At 36.7% G+C, this 25,390-nt stretch overlaps 1 long non-coding RNA gene across 2 annotated transcripts; it reads right to left on the minus strand.

Annotated features, from left to right (window-relative positions):
- Nucleotides 1–5,436: 5,436 nt before the first annotated feature.
- LOC136243398 (uncharacterized) lies at nucleotides 5,437–6,106 on the minus strand. 2 transcript variants are annotated; one of them, XR_010694867.1, is made up of 4 exons: nucleotides 5,983–6,106; nucleotides 5,750–5,817; nucleotides 5,610–5,700; nucleotides 5,440–5,553 (listed from the first exon to the last, which is right to left on the minus strand). It is a non-coding gene; the product is annotated as an uncharacterized lncRNA (long non-coding RNA). The 2 variants fall into 2 exon arrangements; XR_010694865.1 differs by having other exon boundaries at nucleotides 5,437–5,700.
- Nucleotides 6,107–25,390: the final 19,284 nt, after the last annotated feature.

The raw sequence follows: 25,390 nt of genomic DNA on the forward strand, positions 1-25,390 counted from the left end.
CCTCTAGTAGGATGAACAACCAGCTGATTGAGAAAGTGATCATGTGTAATTAAACAGAGATGAGCAGCGGTTGGAGATGATTGGTGGTACTCATCTCTGCACTATAACTGGTGACAGAAAATACTCGTCGGACTTGCCAAACAGTGGGCTGGAGCTCCCTGCATTTATGCATTCGTAAGTGTCGATAAGCACCTATTGCAAAAAGCTAGAAAGCGTCTAGAGGAAGAGGGAAAACAGGTAGACAATGATGTAAGGGTTGAGAACGAAGTGGCCGCTGAAAGTAGCAAGTCAGCAGCTGCAGTGCTTGTAGTCACAGACTCCACCACACTTAAAACTGTGACATCTAGTACAGCTAGGGACCAGTCTATTTTGCTTTTTTTCTACCTATTTTTCTTTCCAGCAATTCTTTTATTTTTCACCTATTATGCTCCATAATTTGCTCAAGAATTATAAATTTTGCTCAGCAGTGATCTTTGTTAATTAAATATTTCTAAGTGCAAAGCTACAGTTTCGCCTTAAAGTGACTGTTCTATTAGAGTATCTTGATCAGCAATTACTTCTAACATGTAAAGCAAGAAGCTAGCTAATATTGCTTAACATGTGTGACTGTTTTATTAGGGTATCTCGATTGTCACTTGTTGTTCCTGTAACAATTAGCTATGCACTGTCGATAGTTTAGCATGTCTGACTGTTCTATTAGAGTATCTCGATCTTTTGTGCAATTTTTATGTCCACTTCACAAAAATTGCTCCTATTATTCCAGCATTTTGCTCATTGCTTTTACCCACCCATTATGCCAAAAATTTTTCCGGCGAAATCGACGGGTCCCTAAGTACAGTATCTAATTCAGTGACGAGAAATGATTCCTGCACTACTGTTTCTGCAGCTACTGCTTCGATTTCTACTACATCCTACTGCATCACTTCAGAGCATTCATATGCAACACAAACCGTGCATTTGTCTGACACCATAATGATTCCGAGCCATGGTGAAGTAGTTAATCATGATAGACACTCTATATATGTGACTGAATTTGACACAACCAGGCTTCGATGCACAAAGCTTCGTTAGAAGATATGGCGATTTTAAGTAATCATTGTGTAATAACTTCCCAGTGCCTACAGCTGTGCAAACAAAATTTGCACCAATTATTCATCTATTTACCAGCTATCACTGAGTGAGTGTATAAAATTCTGATACCCAAAATTTGCCCTGTTTTGGGCAGTTTTCTTCGAACGGGTTATAATATCACAGGTGGTAGTAATAGGGAGGGTGGGGGGTGGTGGGAGGATGGGGGTGGGGGGTGGGGGGTGTAAAATGAAGTAGGAAGACGAATGGAATCCAGAGGCCAAGTTTGGGCTCTCCCTGGCCCCCCATGGCCCTCAAATCACTCCAAATTGACTGAGAACACTATTGGCGAGCTCTCTGTGAAGTTCCAGCTCACCACACACCATTATCACAAAGCCATGGCCATTTAATGGCACCAATCTCCCACTCGTGGCTTTGACAAGGTCGGAAGAAAGCTGCTGCAGAAACCAGACTTGCCAGTCCTGAAGGAAGCACAGTGTGGAATATGATAGTGTATTAGACCAGCAATCCATTTCTGGTAAAAACGTAAGTTTGATTTTGTGTGTGTGGAAGCCGGGTTATATGAAATCCGGTCACATATTTGAAAATAAGAGATATTTCTTTGAACAATGATGACAAGAGAATCCTTGAAACTGGGGCGATGCTGATAGATAAACACATCAACTTTGCACAAAGGCTGTTAAAGGAGATGTTTTCAGAGATAAATGGCTTACGACTCATCGTACTTCAAGACAAGGAACATAAGGAGCCCACATCAAATTCCATACAGATAATGCATGTAAATGGAAACCATTGGGTTTGCGCTGCAACCACTGCTAAAGGGAAACAAGTAAATGTTTACGACTCTTCATTTATAAGCTGGGACCAAGCATCATACAAAGCTGTCCAATTGCAGTTTTGTTGCAGCATGTGCAATATTAAACTAGTCAATGGTGTTCAGAAGCAAACAGGAGCATCTGATTGTGGCTTGTTTGCAATAGCTTATGCAACTACCTTAGCTTTTAAAGGGGACCCATCACAGACAAGGTATAATCAGAAGCTAATGTGTGAATACCTTCTTGACTGTTTCATTGCAAAAACAATGAAACCATTTCCATAGGCTAATGTATAGTAATTTTCTGGTACTGTATATATGGTAACTTTTTATTGAGTTTATCACAAGAATAATGACATGTATATACCTGTAGCAGTCACATGCACATTTTTGGTAAATTAAATTGCATGTTTGTCGGGACATTGGAAACAGTGGAAATTGAAAACTGAAACTGAAAACTGAAACTGAAAAACTGAAACGGAAAAACTGAAACTGAAGAACTAGAATTGGTCAAAACTTCATATTAACAGGTACCTCTTAACAAAGACCACCTCTGTAATAAGACAACCTGTATAATAAGACCGCCTCTAATAAGACCACCTCATTATAGTAGTCATGTCAAGTAGGTCCAACAAAAAGGCCATTAGGTGTACTCATAATGTAATAAAGTATCAATCAATCAGACAGTACTTAAAAGTTAAAACGACAGCTGCAGGGTTGTACATAAGGATATACTATCTTACCATACCAAGACCTAAAGTCCATGGTCATGTCACAATGAAAATGGGGTAATTGCATGCACAATTACTCTGCTGATACTGGATTTCTCATGAATTGTGCATGATTTAAGAGTTGCATAGTTAAATTAATGATCTTGGACTTTGTATCTTGGTAATAGTTGGACACTCGTGATAGGTGTCTTTGAGGATTTAAAAACCTGTCAATATTTACCTGCGCCTCGGTAATTACTGATGTCACCTCAGGTTTTTAAGCCTTCGAGGATGCTTATTACGTGTGCCTAACAATTATTAAGACACAAAGTCAAGAATCATTAATGTTGATTTTGTAACTATGCAACTCCTAAATCATGCGCAATAATATTCATGAGAAATCCATTATCAAATTCAATTATGCATGCAATTGCTCCATTTTCATTTGTGACATGACCATGGACTTTAGGTCTTGGCATGATAAGATAGTATATCCTTTTGTACAACCCTACAGCTGTCATTTCAACTTTTAAGTACTGTCTGATTGATTGATACTTTATTACATTATGAGTACACCTTAGCTATATTATTGGACCTACTTGACATAACTACTATAATGAGGTGGTCCTATTTTAGAGGCGGTCTTTTTATAGAGATGATCTTATTATAGAGGTGGTCTTTGTTAAGAGGTACCTGTTAATATGAAGTTTTGACCAATTTTAGTTTTTCAGTTTCAGTTTTTCCGTTTCAGTTTTTCAGTTTCAGTTTTCAGTTTCAGTTTTCAATTTCCACTGTTTCCAATGTCCCATGTTTGTCAGACCATAATCAAGTTTGATCAGACATAAAGTGCAGAGCAGAGCCAATAGGGGTTGGTATGCTATTTTTGGCTAATTACTAACAATAACTGTCCCTATATAGGTTGCTAGAACATAAAACATTAATTAATTTATCCAGCATAATAGGATGACTATGAATATGCCATAAATAATTTCCACATGCACTGCTGAAACACACTATATACCAGTAGTCAGATTTTTAACTGTGCTGCTCAACTCTCAACAGACCGTATTGTATTTACATGCATAGCATTTGCCCTTACAACATTCATCTGTATCAGTATCCAGTAAATCTAAATCAAATGATTATAATTTCTTTAATAATTATTATTAGTATATTACAATGAATACTGAAAATCTAAACTTGCAGTCAATACTTAATCAGTGTAGGCAATAGCTACATAATGTCTGACAGAATTTCTGTAATGCCTGCTGCGTGAAATCCTTTCTGAACAAAGTCAGTTGCTTGAATATACATGCAAGCACTGTCTAGCCACTGAAATCCAAGTGGTTTTAACAAAGAAAGACGTAAACCAATGACCTTTTTATCATTGTCTCCTATTAGAGTCTTCTTCCGTATCCCAGCTGCATACCACTCATGAAAGCAAGATTTCAAATGATCTTTAACTGGCTTATTTATGCTGAGGTCCAATGGTTGCAGCCGATCAGTACAGTTAGCAGGTATATACTTCCACAACCGAAATGTTGTTTCTTGCTAGTATAGAGAGGAAGTTTGGGGTAGTCTGTGCTTTGAACTGATCAAAAATAACCAGTGCTTGGTGGTACTACTTAATTGTAGTTCAGTGCGTGTTTTCTCAACATACGGGATGAGAACTGAATGCAAGTAAATCACCATGGTCTCTTCATTGGACCAGTAGTTTGGGGTAAATGTGACATTCCAGCCATCAGAGAATTTTACTTTAGGAAAACAGGCTGGTGTCTTCCCAGCATATAGATGACTTGTGGTGGAATAAATTTACCACCTAGTGTACAAGTAAACAATGCAGTCATTTATCGTTTGTCATTACAACCTACTGTGTTCCATGGTCCAATTGGATACAGGCACATATTTCAAGTCAGTGTGGTCCCAATTGATAATTAGGTCAGCTGAGATGTCTTCTATATAGACTTTAGTACGGATATCAGACAGGTACTGTTTCTACAGCATTTGAAAATCTGTTGGGTTCACCTTGGCTTTAGTTGTACCTTGCCTCTTGACTAGACCCATCCTCCTTAATAGCCTTTTCGCCCATTCTTTAGATATGCCAATTGGGCCGCCATTCTTTGTTAGTAAATTGGCATCGTAAGAAGTCACCACGCTTATCGCAGTGCCAATTATGACTTCAGTGTTTACTGCAGTGCCATCTTTCCGCAGTGCTTCAATCAACAAACGAACCTCTGCTTCCAAATGGTCACCAATCAACAAAGGTCTTCCCCGACGCTTAGTTGGCAGCTGCTGTATTAAAGTAGAACTTCTCTTTCTGCTTCCCAGTGACTTAGATTCTAGATCATGATAGTCATTTTTTCCACCGGCCTCGAACTGTACTCTCTTTTAACTCTGGGTAATCTCGTTTGAAGTGTCGAATAGCTTCAGTAGCCCCAAACCTTGCAGCATAGCCTCCAATTTTAGCCCTTTCCTCGTCTGTAACTTTAATGTACAATCCCCTCTTGCTGTTTGCCGTTGTTTCGACGCTTCGCTCTTTTAGCTCTTTCTCAACTGCACGGATATATAGTGGCCTTGGACACAGATGCAGTAGGCAGTAGCTTTGCTTCCAAGTCGAAATTTTTCTTAAAGTACTGCCGGATATCCATCCTTTCTGACATCGAAAACGGACTACTTTGTAGCTCAAATATCGCGCCAGTAATTTTTAAGTATTTATTTATTTTTTATTTTTTTATTTTTTAACAATAACTTAATACAATTACAAACAACTATTACAACTACATAAACTACAGCTAGCTACAGGGGGAAAACTATTCTCAACTAATTACTCTTACAGAAGACATATCCTTTGCTCTAGACCATCAGAAACAAATAGATATCATCCTATTGGATTTTTCTAAAGCATTCGATACAGTACCACACCAACGCTTAATGACCAAACTAAGATATTATGGAATTAATGGCAGTACTTATAACTGGATCCAAACTTGGCTTACCCAACGTACTCAGTGTGTTGTTTTAAATAGTGAATCCTCTTGTCCAGTGTCGGTAATGTCTGGGGTACCACAAGGCACAGTTCTTGGACCTCTAATGTTCTTATTGTATATAAATGACATAACTAAAGACATCAACTCACCACTCCGCCTGTTCGCTGATGATTGCTTGCTTTATAGAGTTATCAATAGTGTAGAAGACATCAACAGACTTTAAGAAGATTTAAATAAACTGTCAGAATGGGCCGATACTTGGCAACTTAAGTTCAATATTAGTAAATGTACAGTTATACGTTGCATGAGATCCTTATCACCACTCACTTACGACTACACACTTCACAGTCACATACTAGATATATCTGATCAACATATGTACCTAGGAGTCTTAATTCATAAATCACTGTCTTGGTCACCTCACATATCAAATGTTGTCAATAAAGCATCTAGAACACTCAATTTCTTAAAACGCAATCTAAACAAATGTTCAAAACAAGTTAAAGAATCAGCATACCTAACAATGGTGAGACCACAACTAGAGTCAGGGGCGGATCCAGGTGCTGGCAAGGGGAGGGGCACAAACAGGCTAAGTTGTAGGTGGTTGGGGAGAGCAAATTCTCTTGCATTATAGAAGCAGCAAATAATCACCTCTTAGTATTGTATTATATCTTATTTTTGCTATTTTGGCCTTTGTGAAGTCTTAAAAGGTTAGAATTTCTTTAGAACCAGCAATACGATAATTATTAGTAGAGGTGCTTAGTACGCACGAAGGTGCTAGGTGACAGTTTGACAGTTGCTTTAAGTTTTGTTTTAAGTATATAGCAGTAATATAATATTATGGATATTATATAAGTTATATAGATACTATTGACCATGGACTGACAAGGTGTAGTATTTCAATCAAAAGAAGTAGCTATGGCTCCTCCACAAAGGGGGGGGGGGGGGGGGGGGGGGGGCATTTGCCCCAAATGCCCCATCCTGGATCCGCCATTGAGAGTATGCATCTGCTGTCTGGGATCCGCCATTGAGAGTATGCATCTGCTGTCTGGGATCCCTACCACGTTGGAGATATTTCAGAGTTAGAGAAAGTACAACGAAGAGCAGCGCGCTGGGTGTTGAATGACTATGGCAGATTCAGTTCAGTTTCTCTAATGTTGGATCAGCTGAAATGGCCTACATTACAAATTCGTCGGAAATTATCTAGTTTACAAATATTGCATAAGATACACTACTAACAGTTATCACTCCAAATTCCTCATTATTACTTACCAAAAACACGACCAACAAGACAATACCACCATCTTCACTATATTTTACCTACCTCATCCACCACGGCATACCAAAACAGCTATTTCTCAAGAACAATAAACGAGTGGAACATACTACCAACGGACACAATTGAAATTGCAGATACTGATCTATTTACAGCTAGACTCCAATCATATTATTGTACCTAATGTATTTGTTTATGTGATTCCTGAGCACACCAGCAGGGCTGACTGCTCAGTAAACAATAATAATAATAATAATAATAATAATAATATTACTAGGGGAAAAGGAGATTGTATCATCATCCGAGCCCTGAAGGGCCCAGTACCTCAAGATCATCTTAGCATTGTTGGACCACAGTTGCACAGACAGTTGTTGTAGCAAGTTCTTTCTAGCAACTTTCCGAGGGACACCAGTAATTACGCAATAGATTTGTAATATCACGTGACCTTTCGTACATAGTCTTCGTGAAAATAAAATCGTGAAAAATCTCTAAACTACGAATTCCCGGAATTTAAGCGCCTCGAAAAAAACCAACTATACGGTAAGTACTCTATAGTACACTTAAGCTTCGTTATTAGCTGTTCAGCTCTCATTTGAGTTTCCTGTGTTTAATTGCGTACCCACAATCGAAGCGATCTGCATGCTCGTATCGATACACTTACGTTGGGCCTCTCAGCAGCACCTTGTCGTTGCTCTTACGACATTATCCACAATCGAAATTCACATGGTCTCATATAAATACACTTGCAAAACATTCCGGTAGTTTCCTTGTGAGTCACCCAAGTGGAATATATTATAGTTGTAACATGGGCACTTGTGATTTACCTGAAATATACGCACTCGCAGTCAGGCTGTGCCCTTGTGCTTGTGCATATATTTCAGGAAAATCACTTGTGCCCATATTACAACTACTACATAAAGAACTTTGCGTGGGAGTATCAAAGCAAAAAGTGTTCTATATTTTCCATACAAGCACGAGTGTTCTATATTGGGCAGTTATAGAACACTTTAATAGACCACAGTTCTATATCAGGTAGTTAGAAAATGGCATGCATAGAACCCTTTGATCTTTGGGAGATAATGAGGTCTTTAAAATCCAATAGAGACCTCTAGAGAGGTTCTCTAAAATGGTTAGAGACCTCGAGGTTCTCTAAAATGATTAGAGACCTCCTAACACCAGTTGAGGGAGTCAGCACACCTCACTATTGACCACTGATGTGCTGAGTAGCATTGCAGATCTCACTATTGATCACTGATCTGCTATGCCTCCCTCAGGTAGCAGAGCAAATCAGTGAGCTTTCTTTTATATACAACAACGTGAAAAGTGATTGTGGGTTTACATTTTGTGCAAGATATGATGACATGATGATGTTTCACTAAACCCACAATCAATCCATCCATCTACTAGCATAAATGCACCCACACCATTTTCAAAGTCAGTTACAGACCACCCGCTCACATCTTCGTAGCTTTAAAAACCCTCGGCTTCGCCTTGGGTTTTTAAAATCACGAAAATCCTTGTGGTAGGTCTCTAACTATTACTTATAGAGCTGCCAGGTCTATTTTGTAGGCCAATAGCCTACTTTGAGTGAGTAATCATTACTCGCTCTGGCCAGTACAACCAATCAACCAAGCCAATGGTGGCTGATAGCCTGACTGCACTGGCTGACCAGTAAACCCAACCAGTAAGAGCAAAACCACTGGATTTAATTATAGACACACTTGAAGATTTCGATGATGGTTGCTTGTGGTCAGCAGCAGCAAATGTTCTTACTACGTTTTGTTCACATAAATGGACAAGTCCTAGGAATATCACGGAAGTATGCTTATTAAAGTACCACAATTGAAAACTTTTAGTTGAGGGGAAGACGGACTAGACTCACAAAACGACTAATGCAGGCACAGCACAGTGCGACACAGGTGAAACACAGGTGCAATGCCTATTCTACCAATGATAACACTACTCCATGAGTTTCTAATTGTTTTGTGTGTCTTGTGTGTATTTCAAGTTGAAAGTTCTCTATACCATTTAAAACACTGCCTTCGCTCATGCTATACAGCAAATATAGCACTCAAAGAGTGGTCTCGAGACGAAATATAGCACTCGGCATCACCTTGTGCTATATTAGTTGCTCTCCCACTCTTTTCATGCTATATTTCCTGTTTAGCACTCACGGCAGTGCTTTAACTAATACATATATACTTACATTTCACATATAGTAGCATTCACTCTCTTGCTATCATCAATAATACTATCAACAAAGTCTCTCATCGGTACCTCATTGTTGTCATTGGTAGTATCAGGTTTAGGTGGTGAACAGTATTTAGTGACTTTCTTGATTGTGTTTTTGTAAAGGAAAATTTCCATTATCAAAAATGGTATTAAGGGTAATATAACTAATACAAACATAAATGATAGCAATAAATCAGGATCATAGTTGTCAATAAGTGGTACCATTGCAACAATAATCATTAAATGCAACGTAAACCCATCAAACAAATTAAGAATATTAGATCCATATGGCCTTAATGTCAAATGTACAAATGCTAATAAGGAATTCAAAATTACCAGTAAATGGTAGGAAGTGTCATTGTTTGATGGATTGGCAATAACTATCAGAATAATCACCAGTCGACATGTCATGTAATAAGCTGCAAAACTACGATACTTGTCTTTGTAACATCCTTGAAACTGATCCAGTAATGGTTTTATTCTAGTAAAATTGATTTTGTGGTTAACAAATGGCTCAATTATGAGTAGAAATGGCAGACCAATTGTGATAATTAGTGTGCATAATAATGCTAGAATAAAATATGGTAGATGACGACCATGTAAATACTCTATGTCAGGTGACAGGTAAGTGTAAACCTTATCCACATTATCAAAAGTCAGTGATCTTAGTAGCAGTAATGAAGTTATTGTCACAGAAGAGTATGATAGCAATAAAAAGAAACATGTAACATGAGTAATTATTGTATTGCTAACAAATGATGAAAACTTGTATGATGATCTTGCTGATTGGTAGATTACTACTATGATGATGGCAACAGCTAGTGGATGGACGTAATGAATAAATTGTTGGTCAATTCCACTCATATTAGTAACTAAACAAAGCTGTCCTAAAAATTGTGGTGTGACTTTTGCAACACTGGACATAATGCTAACAAATGTAAACAATCCCTGTGATGAGTACAAGTGTTCACTCAGTAAAATATCCACCATACTGTAATAGTATGTAATAGCATACAAATAACCAATCCCAATGTGATAGTATGTCACAGTGAACACTAATATAACTATGACCACCCAGTAAAGGATTGATAATGTCACCACAAGTACTGTTTGTCCAGTTGTACATGTGTCAGCACTTACACATTCTATAGAATCAAATGAAAGAGTATAGCCTTTCTTACAGCGACCACAAGCAGTACCATATCTTTGTGAAGTACACTGATTTGCTCTGACTGGCGAGAGTTTGAAAAATCCATTACCTGTTTCACAACAAGTAAAATTACAATAACTATTGGGACAAATTGTCACTGTAGCTTTATCATTAACTTCACCAAACCAATAACCTCTTTTGATAGATGATGCACTACCAGAACAAGATACGATAGTATCACTATCACTGTAGCATACACATGTTTGTGTAGTATTATCATAGTAGAAACCAGGATGACATGGTGACAATTCAGTTATTAGCAGAATAGAAAATTTCTTCAAGTCAGATTTACTTCCATCTTGTGAAATAATGTCTACTGAATAATTTGTGTTCTCTATAAGTCTCCTACCAGATATACTGACTCCTGCAAATACTGTGCATGATAGTAGCACATTATCTGATTGAATAATATGATGATCTTGATCTTTGCTTCTTATATCAAGTTTTGTGGATTCAGCAGGTTGATTGTAATAATCCAATACACAAGCATTGATTATAATTTCCTGACCAAGCATTATATTTTTTGTTAGATATGTTCGACATTTTGTGTCATTGTCATTATCTATACATGTAACTACTGAATCATTAAATTCTAGTCTTCTAGGAGAAGTTTTAATCGCCTGTTCAAAAGAAGCATATCTTTTGTTAACAATGCTATTGTTTAAACAGGTCTCATCACATGATGTTGGTACATTAACATAAATTTCAGAGTCAATGAAGTCAGTGTTGTATTCAAAAACAATTTTTGTAGTATTGAATGTAATTTTACTTTCGACACTTTTTGTCAGGTCACAATATATAGCTCCACCATGACGATTAGCCTTATTGTGATAAAAAGTTATATTAGAATTATTGCAAATGTTCACAATGAAGTAATTACTTAGATGCATGGCCCCGCCACTTCCTGCAGCTGAATTGCTGAGAAACATTGCTTGGGAATCGTTTGCAAATGTTACAGAAGACATCGCAACAGAGATGGCTCCACCATTCTCAGCCTTGTTGCTTTTGAATTTTACTGAAATTTCTCCTTTTAATAATATGAAAGATTGCAGTACTGATAATGCTCCACCATATTCAGAAGTATTATTTGTAAACTCTATTAAAACATTCCCAGTCAAAGTAATATTAGAGTTACCAACACAGTATACTGCTCCACCATACTGGGTAGCTTCATTGTTGGAATAAGTCACTTCAGAATGGTCTGTAAACATAGCAGTGGAATAGTCAGTAATGTAAAGTGCTCCACCACTTTGACTAGCTTTGTTATTCTTGAAGGCGATTGAAGAATGTCCCTCTAGTAGAGCAATGACTTGGTTTTCAGAATATATCGCTCCGCCATGTTGCATTGCTGTGTTGTTTAGAAAAATGACATCACAGTGTTCATTGAAAAATATACGAGCCTTGTCAAATAGATAAATTGCTCCCCCTTGATATACTGCAGTATTGTTGTGGAACATAACAAAACAGTAATCAAGAAATGACATCATGGCATTATTATTACAACAGATAGCTGCACCATCTCGCCTGGCTAAATTGTTGTGAAATGTTGTAGTTGAATTCCCTCTAAATGTGACATTGCTAGAAACTATGGCTCCACCTTGTTCTGCAATATTGTTATTAAGACTAACAGTAGAATTTTCTTCAAATATGATATGAGATTTGGTGCAGACAGCTCCTCCATTATTAATGGCCTTGTTACCGTTAAATGTTACTGATGTGCTTAAATGAAATAAGATGCCACATTGTTTATCGCAGAATAGAGCTCCTCCATCACCACTGGCCTCATTCTTATCAAAAGTTACACTTGTGTTACTGTCAAATATGATAAGGGATGAAGACTCACAATATATAGCTCCTCCATTAATGGCTTCATTATTATTAAAGGATATACTTGAGTGACCATCAAATGTGATATGAGATGAAGACATACAAGATACAGCTCCTCCATCCCTGGCTGTATTATAATCAAATTTTACTATTGGATCACCATTGAATATGAAATGAGATGTAAACACACAATGTACAGCTCCTCCATGATCACTGACTTCATTGTTACTAAATGCTATGCTTGAATTACCACCTAATGTGATATAAGAATTATCACAGTATACAGCTCCTCCATTGTAATTGGCTTTATTATTATTAAATATTACACTTGTGTTACCATCAAATGTGATATAAGATGAAGACCTACAATATACAGCTCCTCCAGATCTGGCTTCATTATTATTAAATGTTACACATGAATTACCATCAAATGTGATATGAGAATAAACTTCACAAGATACAGCTCCTCCAAAACCGGCTTCATTATTATTAAATGTTACACTTGAGTTACCATCAAATGTAACATGAGATGAAAACCAACAAGATACAGCTCCTCCTTCATATGCATATGCTTTATTATTATTAAATGTTGCACTTGAGTTACCATCAAATGTAACATGAGATGAAAACCTACAATGAATAGCCACTCCCCCCGCTGCTTCATTATTATTAAATGTTACACTTGAGTTACCATCAAATGTGATGTGACATGAATTCTGACAATAAATACCTGTAGTTCTTAAATCACTAAATGTTACACTTGAGTTACCATCAAATGTGATATGAGATGAAGACCCACAATATACAGCTTTTCCTTCGTAACGGGCTGTATTATCGTTGAATGTTACAATTGAGTTACCATCAAATTTGATATAAGATGAAGACACACAATATACAGCATCTCCATCATAGGCTTTATTATTATTGAATGTTACATTTGAGTTATCATCAAATGTGATGTGAGATGAAAACTGACAATATATAGCTCCTCCAAGGCTAGCATAACTGACTTCATTATTATTAAATGTTACGCTTGAGTTACCAACAAATGTAATATTAGAATTATCACTGTATATTGCACCACTGGACCATGCACTGTTTTTCTTAAATGTCACTATTGAGTTAGCCGAAAAAATAATTTTGGAATAAATTTGATAAATAGCTCCACCTTTGGTTATGACAGAGTTACTAATAAAATTTACATCAGATTTATCAAAAAAAGTGATAGTAGAATTATTGCTATAAATTCCCCCACCAGACTTTGCTGTGTTGCCCTTGAATAACACACTACCTCTAATATGAAGATTAGTATGTGAAATGTAAATGGGTACTCCTGTGTTGTTGACAAATACACTGTCTTGTAAGTAAACATGACCAGGGATACTGCTACCTGAACCATTAATGTAAACGACACATTGGTTGGCTCTATTGGAAATGAATTTGCAGTTTTGAACCTCTAACCTGTTTTCAGTAGAACTATTAGTATTAGGTAAATAATGTATAGCTGCTCCATGATCTCTGTATTCATTCTTGTGTGTAAAATCACAGAACTTAACATACACTTTTCCAGTCACCTTTGACAGTAGAACACTTTTTCCTTTGGAGTTATGGAATGAGCATCTTTGAAAAGAAACATTGGATGAGTTGTAGAATTCAATTCCTGGATAATCATTAGAGCCACATCCCTCCCACTGGATACCTTCAATGGTTACATTCTTGCAGGAGATGAACTTTACTGCACCAACACCATTACACTTTACAACAGGATTTCTGTGTCCTATTATCATGATATTTTCAAGACCTTCTAATGTTACACTAGAGTACAACACAACGGCAGTTCTAATGCTGACAATGGTATCATCACTGGAGATGTTATTGAGAATTTCAACAATTGAATGAAAGGTAAAGTTTCCAGACACACAACAGGGAAGATTATCCTGACCTCTCTCATTTAATTCACACGAGCCACTAGCAAAGTTGTTGCCATCTTCACAATCCTTAGAAGTGTTGAATGGATCATCTGTACTGCCTCTATCAATTTGGCAAATGAAATATACTAGCAAAACAGCAGCTATGGTCGTTCTAAACAGTACCATGCTTCTATCAACAAGTAGCAGAAATACTAAACTGAAGCTCAAGCATTCATATTTTATGCCTCCAAAGAGGATATAATTAAAAATAACACCGATGATGTCATGATAAATGTGCACATTAAAGTTTATTCAATGGTACAGTTATAGACATGTTTCTGCAATTCATGGATGGTGCACTAGTACTTTAGACTCTACACCCGGTAGCTAGCTACAGTGTAAGTAGATCAATATACCAATTTGATTTTCATTAATAAACAGTGAACTTATAAACAACTATGCTGTAATACCATTCCCAGTGGTGGATACAGGGGGTTGCAGTGGTTTCACCCTCTGAAAGTGTGCACACCCTAAATGTATTTACTATTCATTTGGGAGATAAATCACCAAGAGTTATACATAGTGTATTATATTGGGACTTCCAAACTGCATACTTTTGTCTTTGAAATCACTGAAAATGCCATTACACAGCATCTAAGCGTGTTAAGCACCTCTAAAAAAATATTATTTTAATGAGTACAAGTGCTGCAGAAATTCTGAGAAGGCCTGGATTAGTAAGATTCAACTGTGAAAACAATGTTGTGGAGTGATTTTTACTGATTCATTGCTAGTTAGTAATAGGCTACTGAACTATCAATTTAATATTCATCTCAGTCTCGGATCACAGTTATTAAAAAATTCCTGAATCCGAAACCCCTTCTGAAAATTTCTAGATCTGCCACTGTTTTTCTAGTAGGATAGTGCTTTAAATTAACTGGTGAGAAGTTGATGTTGGTTAATTAATTTTAGACTATGGTACGGCTCATTTAGGTGCATCTCCAAACTGATTTTAGTACGCTTAACGTCATAATGACGTTAACTTCAGACCCCCTCCTTAACGTCACACTACGAAAACAATGCATTGGCAATGTACTGTAAGCACAAAACGTTATATTCTTTACCTGAAAACATAGTCTACAAACAGTATAGCTGCTTAATCACATCACTTTCTCTATTCCTAGCTGTTTACACCATAACTGCTTTAATAATGTCATAGGATGAACCCCCCTCCCCCCTTAATGTTATTATGACGTTAAGCATACCAAAATCAGTTTGGAGATACCCCTTACAGATTTACTAAATCACTTAGTCACATTTAGTCACCTACACATGTTCAATTAGTCACCCTCCCTCAAGCAATTTTGAGCATGATAAAATAATAATTATTACATAAAAGGCACACTGCAATACTTGATAATACTATAATACTTTTCTTCTCCATGTACTGCAAATAATTCTGGACAAATACGCAGCAGACTAAACGGCATATCATGAACCACAATATTGGGTTCATAATAGGGATCACCCATGTTTTTGCGAAAATACTAATAGAATGCACAACTAAAAACCACCTTGAAATGCATCCTTCAACTCAAACCAACCTTCAGTGGTTCTTTGCACAGCTATAAAGCTCTGCTGATTGTGAATGGATAAGAATATATTCACTGACCAGGTAGTGACTTTGCCTCCTAAACTGTTTGCAATCTAGGCATGTACCTACATAGGAACCATGCACAACCTGGGATCTGGTTTTATCTCCAATCTCAACAGCACATTGTATTTCTAATATACTTTAATTCATTCTAATTCCCTTCTCTGCTTCTTCTGGTGATCCTTTATATTGTGTGATGTGGTATAGCTGTACAAACTGAAGACACTAAAATTTAGGGATTAGCCAAAAATGTCATTTGAAAATTATAGTGAACAGTGACTTTTGCATTCTTGACCTAAACTTTATACAGCTGGGGTGCTTTTGGATGGGTGTAGTATGTTATTATTAAATTTTATATATTATTTCCTTCAGCTAAATCTTAAGTCATCAATGTCTTTTCAACAGAAGGTTCTTGAAACTTCCCTTGGCCATTCATTATTAAGGTTGTTTACAAGTTTGTACTGCTAAATATGATCCACTAGTTTAATGTAACTAGCAAAATTTGATATTATGGAATAATGTGTTGTTTTATGACAGTATCTAGTTTAGGACAACAAATCATATTGCAAATGTTGTGATGTCTGAGCAGTGACTTTCCATCTAATCTTCCAAATTCTTCTTCCTCCTTGTTTTAACCAACTCTTACATTATTAGCAAACCTTGATAATGTTAAGTGTTATTGCTGGACAAACTGGAAGCTGAAGGAGCAGTGCAAAATGGGTGTGCTAAAGTTAAACTTAAATTGAGACTAAAGTGATTTTGGTGAACATTTCAATAATCAATAAGTTGTAATTCATTTGAGACTACATTAAACTTTCAAGCTTGATTACAACAGTGCCAAAATAAATGTGTAATACACCTTCAAAAAATGTTGGTAAGAAATAGCATCAGCTTATTATGCTAGCATAATTTTGAGTATAATAGGTACCATAGGTACCAGAAAGCATCAAGCATAATGCTAGCATAATGGGTACAGTTTTTCATTTAACTAATAAATTTCCCAATACACTCTAATAGAATAGTCAATTATCCTATAATTAAAAGCAAACAGGCACCTTGACCCATTTTTCAACTTCTTTAACTTACATTAGATAGCACCCAGCAACTTTAACTGACATCACTGCCCTTTGAAGCAATTTTGCATTTAATTGTTAAGCTGGAGCTCTAGCTAATTAGAACAGTTTTTTCATAAGTTACTGTATAACATACATCAGCACAATGAAATAAATTGAGCATAATATTCAGCACAATAGGGGGAAATTGAGTAGTGCAGCATAATAGGTAATAATGAGCATAACAGGCTGGTCCATAGTAAGAAATTAAAATGGCATTGTCTTCCTTTCACACTGACCCCTATAGTCACGTTTTAATAAAGCAATCCACTTTAATTTGGGATTCTTATGTAGAGTTTAATTTTCAGCATATCCTTAGTAGGAATTGATCTTGTAGTGTGTTAAAATATGTGCCCATTGTAGCTAGCTAACTGCAAGTTATATCTACTTGAGTTATCTGAACTTTCATGTAGTTAGCTGAACAACAAAATGAATGCTCTATAAGTGTAGTGAGTTTTGTATTAGAGTAGTCAGTTTTGCAATTTATTAATCAACTTATCACTTTGTTACCTGAATTATTTGCAAGGTATAGCTTATGTGCACAGCCATCTGTCAATTTAGACCTTAATTCTCTCACTCTCTTTTCTCTGCTTTTTCCTTTTTTCTTTTTAATTGTGCAATGTGGTTTGGCTGGACAAACTGAAAACATTATAAATTAATATGGGATCAGCAGAAATCATCATTTAAAATTAATTTGGAGTTATTTTCATGTGTATTCTTGGATTAATCATTTCTACAGTTGAGGTGTTTTAAAACAGGACTGTATTATTTCCTCTGAAAAGTATTGTGTACAGTAAATAAATTATTGTATGAATTCAATTCAGCTAAACAAGAATTAACCACATCCTTAGATCTTTTCAACAAGAGGTTCCGTGGAACCCTTGAAACTCTCATCATTAAGGTTGTTTACAAGTTTGTACTGCTAGTGCTAATATGATCCACTAGTTTAGTGTAACCAACAAAATTTGATCGAACAGAATAATGTGTTGTCTTATGATAGTATCAAGTTTACGACAACAAATCAGATTTCAAATGATTTATTTAATGAACAGTGATTATCCATCTAAACAAATTTATGTTCCAATTATGATTTCTTTTTTTCCTCGTTTAATATAAAACTAACCATTATATTTTTATAGAATGTTGTGTGGGTGAAAAGTTACTTTATTTTCCATTAAACAGTTTGTGGTATGAACTCTACTTTATAGCCCACAAACTGTACCTAATGAAGCTTCAAAGCTACAGTTGTGACAGTATTTAAAATGCAGGCACCAGCAGTTTGTTGTCAACAACCCTCTGGATAGCTGGGTATGGCTAACATAATACCAGAACTCATAATCAGCAGTTTAGTTCACAGAGGTTTACCAATAAACCACCTTACCAGAATCCATGGAATGTTAATTGGATAATAAATTGGCTATTGCGTAATAACTGGAGTACTATGGTGGATGGATTGCCTTCTTGAAAAATGCTATTATTTTGGCCTATGCTTTTCCACAAGTCTATGAAACTAGTTTCATTAATGCAGTTATGGTCTAGGGATAACGGTCAATTAGAGACTTGCTCTTTACTTGTATGGGTGCATCCAGTGGTAATAATTTGTAGCATGGTAATAAAACACTCCTTTATCACCCTGTTAAAGCGTTTTGAAGCATTGCAAATGCTGTTTACATCAGTAAGGGAAACCATTGAATACATAACAGCAGTGTAGTCATAATTCTTGCTGCACCGTGATCATTTTGATATGAAAACTAGTCATCGAGCACCTATAATTCATCTTACACTATGACTTTTGATAAGATTCAACCTATATTACAACTACTGACGCTCATATTAGCATTGCCACAGACCACACAGAATAGCAGTTTATACCAAAATCAATTATAACAGTAAGTTACAGACCCCGGCAAAGTATCTAGTGACAGGGCAAAGTATCCAGTAACAGAATGGGACTATAGCATTATTTGACCTTTACTGCACTGTCATTAAGGATTGATTATGGCTTGTTGGACTGGATACTGATACAATAGGATCTTTTCAGAAAGTGTTTCTGTGACTAATAGGCTTATTCTTCACCACAACATATACTACATTCTTGAAGCCATATCATTACCTATGAACATGCTATTATCACTCTGTTTGTGCCAGTTGGCGGTTCTATAGATGGTAAACCCTATTTCCCAGTTTCATTCCAATACAAGGAACTGTAAGTCTGTGAGACACTTTGAAAAACATACTAATTTGTATGGGAACCAATGTGTGGTTTAGAAAATATGTACTCCATACATTGTCAATCCTTAATTAAATCCCTCATGCCTTTAAATAAAGTGGTCTATTACCAGGCTTGTTGTAGAACACACTAAAGATGAAACACTTGTGATATAACACACTTGGACCATTTACACTCACCCCTACACTAGTACAACTAACACGTGTAAGTGAGTCACCTATGCTGAAAAATAGCATGTTTAACTTACTGGGCTTTATTAATCCACTATAAAATAATAAAGCATTGCATTATACAAAGTAACAATCACTCTAAATGCACTCGGCTGCACCTGGTGCTTTATTACAATCTCACACTGTTGAAACAAGGGTGTTTAACTACACCCTTCCAAAGGTGTACTGTAGCACTTACGTACACTCTTTAGAGAGTTAATTTCTACCCTTGGGTTGTCTATTACATCAAGGTTTGTAAACTTTATGCAAAAGAGTATTTATAACACCCTAGGCGTATTTATGTTCCCTAGGAGGTGTACATATTTCAAGGCATACATGCAGTACATGCAATCCAGACCAATTGACTTTTATATTTGTATCAAGCATCTCTTGTTATGGCCATGCATTGTTAATTTATTATTCCCCCATAAGTCATCAGTAGGAGTCGACCATTACTCCTAGCTACATCAGGATGGATGTATAATTTATTATGTAGTAGACGTTCAGTATCTGACTTATAATTATTACTTTTAATTTAGTAATGTTTATTAGGATGTACATAAAGCAAAACTTAAAAGTACATAATAATAGTACAGTTCAGTGTATGAATGTGGACTGCTCCTGAATAAAATAAACTAGTGCGTGACACAATCTGACAAGAGGTCTCATCACCTAGGATGTAAGCATGGTAATGTGCATCATATGTACATTTGTAAGCTTTTAAATGAACAATAATAAATATCTGTTCATCAATCACAAATATCTTTTGGACCACTCCAGTCGTCAGCATGTCATCAATAGCTTCAACAATCACACCAATTTTAAGCTTGTACTCATCACCATCAACCTTCACCCAGCTACAACTGCAAGAAATGAAAGGATAATATAGTTTTAAACCTCCATAATACAGGGAAAAGAATGTAGCACATTTGTGTGTGGGGTGGGCATGGGTGCATGCATGTGAGTTCATGCATGCATGCATGCACATGTGTGCGTTCTTGTGTGCAACTCACTGTATTATGGAGGCATGGGTGTGTGCTTGTGTGCAACTCCATTGATTACAAACCTGAAGCACTTGTAAAAGGCTTGTCCAACTGTTCTTCAAATCTGGTATCACACGTAGCAGAGCCTACAAGATAAGCATTGCTATTATGCACTATTATAATGACCATTCACTGTGCTAACCTCCAGGTCAGATTTCCATGATAGCTGTTTTTCATTCCTATTTAAGTAGCATTGATATAGCTGACGTTTCATCACAAGGGAGTAACTAGGTAGATTGATAAAATTTCCAATTGTTTGAATGCTTCACTTCAAATCACATGGCCCAGTGACACAGCAGAGGTCAACTTGTAGAAAATTACATAACTTATTGATGAATTTATTCAAATATATGGCTTACTGTATCATCAATCTGGGGGTGTGCACTAAAAATGCTTTTTAGGAAGAATACTGTTGTCTGGGTAAAGAATTCATGGTGGCAGAGCAGCCAAATAAGCTGCATGGTCAACTGTTGTGGTAGGAGCAAAGAGCTAATCTACAATCTCCATCATTTTCAAAAAAGTTCCCAATGCTCATCCTGCTGTGGAATAAATTCTCTGATGAGAAGTGGCAAAGTCTGTCCCAGAAGTCACGTCTGTGAAGCAAAAAGAACCATAAATATTACTTAGTACAACAGTATACAGGCAAACCATTTTGCTTCATTGAATTTCCTTCTGATGTTAATGTCTTTCCTGATATCAGACTAGGACTGCTTTATGATTTCACGTAGCCTAGCTCTAAACTCTCCACACAACAATTTAAATCATCCAGAGTGAAGTAACATGCTGACTCTATCATCCACTGTAACAATAGCTTCACCTCATATCGAAGGGAACTTCTAGGACATTGTGCATGATGTCTGGTAGAAGGCTCTATTACATTCATGAAAATACTCCAATTCATTTAAGACTGAATCTCTGTTGATTCCAAACTCTTTAGACTGCATGAGCACCTGATATATCTGCTTCAAATGATTTACAGTAGTCATTATGATCATCCTCATAATAAGACCTGTAACAAAATATTAGGTCTGGGTGCATAAATGGTCCGGCTGGACCGCATACTGTATGTTCAAAATAAATGTTCCGGCCGGACCAGCTATGACAACAAAAATGGTCCTACACGAGCAAAACTGGTCCGGGTTATAAATGTCAATGCTAAAGCTAATCAAGCCACTCGTCACTACTTGCTCTGACTAGCTATACTGAGTGACAAAAATAATACTTATTATACCTAACTATACTACCAACTTAACCAAAGTCAAAGTCTGGAGACAGTTCGTCCTCGGCAGTTAGCGAATATACTGGTGGAGTACCATCTTCGCATTGTACTTCCACAAAGTTACACACAGTTGCTGAAGAAGTTGGCACCTATACACAAGAAAACAATTGCGATTCTCATTGTGGGAATTCCAAAAGGAATGTGGGAAAATGGAACAATTTACCCATATGGGAAATCATGAATTCCCATCATCTATGTATGATTACCTTAAAAGGACACCACATTTTGAGGTTGCATTTACTTGTATTTATCTTTATTTATATACCTGTATTTAATGTTTGCCTGTAGAACAGGTAAATACAGGTCCCAAAGCTGGCATCCCATCTTGGGAATATGATTCTCCCATATGGGAAATTGTTTCTTTTTCCCGCATTCCTACTATGATTCCCACAATGAGAATTGTGAATTTTTCCTGTGATAGCAAACTATAATTGCTATAGCTACGTACTATAGCTATTGCTGTACACGGTTTCAGTTGTGTCTCTTTGACAGAAATGTAGCCAGACCCTGGGCCACTTGGGTCCCAGGCCCGGTGGCTTCAATTGTTGCACTATATATAATAAAATCAAGATCAAGATACTCTAATAGAGAACAGTCACAGTACAGCAGTCTGGTAAATATACAGTAATATAGCAGCTACTCAAATAAACTGCTGAAAGTAGCCTCACTTTAAGTCACCCAAAATATGTAGTTGATTGGATAAGATGCAATCAACAATTAGTATATATAGATATGGTTTATTATGTGTTGCAAATAAGTTATGGTCTGACACTATTAATTTTGCATAAACATGCATGAAATGTGAAGACGTGAAGAAAGTTAAAATGTTCCAAGATATACAATAGAGATAGGAGTCAGAGCTCAAGTAGCCTGGATTTATAATTGGTATCATAGTTGTTCAAAATGTATTTTGTCACTTGATGCTGAATACGCTCAAAGTACATAATATCCTTATGGTTGCCATAACTGTGAACAGGCAGAAAGTGAGGTGCATGGGGTCAAAATGAACAGATCTAGAGGCACTGCATTGTCTGGTTTGGTAAGGTGAGACCAACAAAAGGCCACAGCCAGCTGCACCAACTATATGCATTTATCGCTAATGAAGTACATAAAAATCCTTACATAGCTCACTACACACTGCTCTAGTACTGTGACTGCTTTATTAGAGTGACTGCTCTATTAGAGTATCTTGATCTTGGTATACTAAAAATTATTGGAGGGGGTCAAAGCCCCCTTTGACCTCCTGTATGCCAGCATGCATTTTCAGGAACAACGTCGTGAGCAAGGATTTATTATCAACCATAATGCTTCAGATACACCCTGTATCTATAACTTACGCTGCGAATTCACGCCAGCATAATTAGCGGGTGCATGGCAGACTGGAGGCGGACCGTTTATGTTCAGCCCGGACCATTTATACACTGGCATGGGTGGCCCGGGGGACCAGTTATGTCATTACAAGAAATGTACATTTCTGCACATTTGTCAAAAAGTGCTGTTTGTTGTAGTAGAGTATTTAAATACTTGCATAAAAACCTATAAATTTAACAAGTTTTTTCAAGCTACCATAATATTACACATGTAGCATATAAGGGGTGGGAGGGGAGGGCGGGGCGCCCACGCACAAGAACGCATGAAAGTTAAATAGTTTGCGATAAGCTTCACAAAAAAGACAAGGTGTCTTTATTATATCGCCACTACCATGAATTACTTTGTGTGTCATAAATACACGTACTTGAAATAAGGTGTTAATAGAAATGAATTGTGTGCTGATTTAAATGTAGTGTGTGTGTGTGTGTGTGTGTGTGTGTGTGCGTTGGTGCGTGCGTGCGTGCGTGCGTGTGTGAGTGAGAGAGACAGTGAGTCAATGAGATGAGTGCTTGCTAACTTCTTCATACTGTTGTTTGTATGTGTGACCAGTGCCTGCATTCATACATTCATCTGTTATTAATGTCTGCCATAAGGCCACTCCAAGTCATACCTTAGTTTCTGGTCACTCCCAAGCCTACAAATGGATGCGGGCGGGCGGATGATCAGGACTTCAGGACTATAGACTCTACTGTGACTATATACTGTATGGTATTATTATTTGCTCAATTTAGCAAATTCATGTTGATTTTATACTTAACCAACAACATAAGTAGTTGTGCTTCGGTAAAAAATGCACTAGGAAAGTTGTTGATGGATCATGGCTAGCTATACACTGATGTATAGCATTTAAGTATATATTTATTTATTTATTTAGAATATACTATAGGGAATGTTTTGCTCATGTAGCTTTTTATGCTTTCCAAGTGAAATAAATGTCTCATTAGCTATGTCAGGAAAGTATTACTATGACTTATAGCTAAGTTGTTCAAATGATCATGATACACAATGAAATTTAACTTCTATTTTCACATCAGAAATTCTTCATTCAAATGTAAAGTCTTAGCCCACTAGCTATGCGTTTCCAGCCTTCTATTCAGTAACCTTGAGAAAAGTAACTGTCAAAGTTTTGAGTCATTGAGTGCTCCAGACTAGTGTTTTTTAGTGATCATCTGGGAATGTTTAAACTATAAGGGTTTCTACTTGCCAATCTAATTTTAGTTATGGAAAAGTTTAAGTTTAAGCTCACCGAATGTTGTCGGCTTTCCATACCCCTGTAGTGTTCAGTGATAAGGAATTAGACTAATCATTAGAGGACTACATTTGAATTATAAAGTTAAAGCTATGGTCCATCTGCATGGACTAGTAGTTAATGCTACTGAAATTACTTTGGTTACAGAAGCATTAGTAACAGTTATAATCTGAACAGCTATATAATCAAGGACAAAACTAGCTATAGTTAGAAACATTTTATTAGTGTGGCATATATACCTAATATATACCTAATATTAGAGTTAAGAGTAGTGTGACTGCTCTATTGGAATCCCTGAATGCTCTATTAGAGTATATCGATCTTTTGCAGTAAAAAATAAGTGTCTTGCTGGGTCACGTGCACTTAAGCACCTGTAATATTAATAATAGTCCTCATAAACTAGGGTTTCAGGTTTACCATGCGGGCGGGTGACCAGAAACTAAGGTTTGACTTGGTGTGGCCTAAAATAATGTCATTTATTCCCCAATAGGTTCCTGAAGACTAGCTACTGACTTGCAGCTAAACTGACAGCCATTAGATTGATTATAACTAATTATTTATTAATTTTAATTATACGTGATCACGTGATCCCAACATAATAATAATATACGTGTAGTCCTGTCTAAATGGGTTTGCTGCAAAGGAGAGACGCTAAACTGCTGGAATCAAGTTTTCTGTATTGTGCGGCCAGGACCGAACGCCGCCAGAAATATTAAAAGCTAGACGGTGTGGAGAGAGTAATAACTGAAAACTAGGATTTATCCTTCATTCGAGATTACGTGCAAACGAAGATGATAAGGAGCTAAGTCTCTTGGATACAGACCCACGTAAGTTCGTGCTGTGCGTAGTGTATTGTGTTTAAAACCTATGCATTTCCTAAAGATTTTTAAAATTTAGTTGCCAGCCTTAGACCACACTCAATCCGACCATTTAAGGTACTGCATGTAATTTTATGGTGCAGGTATTACTTTCAATGCAGAGCCGAGTTAATGTTTAACCTGTAGCTGTAGAATCCCATATATTGTTTTCGCTTCTCAAATATCAGGCCTACAACCCCTGATTTCTTATAATGTAAACACAAGTGGTCCGGCCAGACCTTTTGTGACAACATAAATGGTCTGCCCGGACCTTATATGCCCGGGCCATTGGTGCGTTGACAGACCTTATTTCTTAGTACAAATTACTTCTCTA

Source organism: Dysidea avara, chromosome 2, assembly GCF_963678975.1.
Source record: "Dysidea avara chromosome 2, odDysAvar1.4, whole genome shotgun sequence".
In the NCBI taxonomy this organism is placed as follows: Eukaryota; Metazoa; Porifera; class Demospongiae; order Dictyoceratida; family Dysideidae; genus Dysidea; species Dysidea avara.